At 38.0% G+C, this 1,982-nt stretch overlaps 1 long non-coding RNA gene across 1 annotated transcript in view; it reads left to right on the top strand.

The window, feature by feature from the left end:
• Positions 1-186: 186 nt before the first annotated feature.
• The window catches only part of LOC116704185 (uncharacterized), a 7,611-nt gene continuing 5,815 nt past the window's right edge, over positions 187-1,982 (top strand). Inside the window, exon 1 of the long non-coding RNA XR_004335613.1 lies at positions 187-198. This is a non-coding gene — a long non-coding RNA (uncharacterized LOC116704185). The remainder of the gene's footprint in view (positions 199-1,982) is intronic.

The raw sequence follows: 1,982 nt of genomic DNA on the forward strand, positions 1-1,982 counted from the left end.
TAGATAGATAGATAGATAGAGTAAATTCTTTTTATGTAGACCCCTGTATGTGCAACTTTGTGTTAGCTGGGATGTACACTGTGTATATTGTTTTTGTGGGAAAAATAAAAACCTATTTGTTAACGTGTATTTGTATGTTCTGAGTATGAAAACAATATTCTCAAATATTGTACACACTTATGTGGGTATGTACTGTCTGTAGTTAGTGAAACACTGAACAAAAAAGGCCTAATTCATTACGATGAATGGAGAAGTGTTTTCCATTAGTGTTCAATTGGTTCTTATAAATGTCTATTCATATGATGGTTTTTGTATGTCATTTAAAACCAAAATACCATTTTGAGAAGAAGTCACATTGTTTTTAATGTAAAGTGTAATTTTGCAAGAGAATTGAGTGGTTTTGTCCATTGTGTTGTTTGATTTGTGTGTAGAGTTCTGAGAGTATGAGGCATGCATTCCGAAAATATGTGTAACCCATCGAGAAAAACCATCTCCACTGTTATGGGAAGACCTTCCGGTCGTGTCCCAGTTCATTCCAAAGGTGTTGGATAGGGTTGAGGCCAGGGCTCTGTGTAAAGGTCTGTCACATCAAACCACTTTTTTGTGGCATGGGGGCATTGGCTTGTAGAAACAACAGAGCGCCTTCCCTAAACTGCTGCTTTAACGTTGGAAACACACTATCGTGGAAGAAGTATTCACATCCCTTTCTCAAAGTGATCATATTATGCTCATATTCAGGTTCATAATTGCATTTAGAGGTTGTACCAGAATATGTTTACGTGGATTAATTAAAAAAACACACCATATTTTTGTTGTACTGCACATTGCTGCAGCTCCTCTTTTCCCCCTGAGTGTTTAGCTCTCTGTTTTAACTACAGAGTGAGGCATCTCACTTCTGGTCCATCTTTGTTGGGAGGTACACATGCACAGAAACTAGGTTAGGACGACTAGATAGTCAGAAGCAGAGAATGGGGGCGTGCCCTGACAGTACCTAGGTAAAGACTACTAGCAAGTCAGAAGCAGAGCATGAGGGCCCTGACAGTATCTAGGTAAAGACTACTAGCCAGTCAGAAGCAGAGTATGAGGGACCTGACAGTAACGAGGTAAGGACTACTAGCCAGTCAGAAGCAGTATGAGGGCGTGCCTTGCTAGCAGCCAGGCGAGCATTATAACGTGTGTTACAAAGTGGTGCACGTTTCTCTCTGAAGTAAATGCAGGACTACAATGGAGCTGTTTGGACAGTGTTTTCTGTTGGAGATGGTACATCCCTTTGGAGGGGGGGGGGACTTTGGACCTTTTGATTTTGTAAACCTATAACATGCACAAAACAGTACAGGTAAATTACTGACACCACAATGTTAAAATACTCTGCTCCAAGTAAAAATCCTGCATTGAAAATGTTGCTTATTTTTTATTTTTTTAGAAACTGGAATCAATCCAAACAGTTCTGTCAATCAACTAAGTGTTTAATGGTCTAATCATTTTCGCTGGACTTGTAGGCCGATATGTTATGTGTTTTGTGTGCAGAAATCTTAGTATGTAAAGTAACTAGTAACTAAAGCTGTGAGATGAATGTAGTGGAGTAAAAAGTCCAATATTTCTCTTTCTGAAATGTAGAAAGTGGTGTGAAAAGACTCAAGTAAAGTCTCAAATTTGTACTTAAGTACGTTAGTTGATTAATTGTCTGAAAATCTTGTTGTATGCTGGCATTTAGATTTCCCTTTGTTGGAATTTACACCATTTTCTGCCATTATACTATAGACAAACAACTAATTGATCAAAAGAGAAAATAATGGATGAATTAGCACTAGCTAAGTTTCCATCCACTTGTCAATCGAATTATCTGAAGTTCGGTAAGAATAACCTCATGTGAATAAATCTGGTGAAAGTGTGTTTCCATCCAACGACTTTAAAGCCAATAAACACCTGTGGTGATGACGTCACATGCTGTTTTACAATCAAATTGGTATATTGAATTGATT

Source organism: Etheostoma spectabile, chromosome 16 (assembly GCF_008692095.1).
Source record: "Etheostoma spectabile isolate EspeVRDwgs_2016 chromosome 16, UIUC_Espe_1.0, whole genome shotgun sequence".
Lineage (NCBI taxonomy): Eukaryota > Metazoa > Chordata > Actinopteri > Perciformes > Percidae > Etheostoma > Etheostoma spectabile.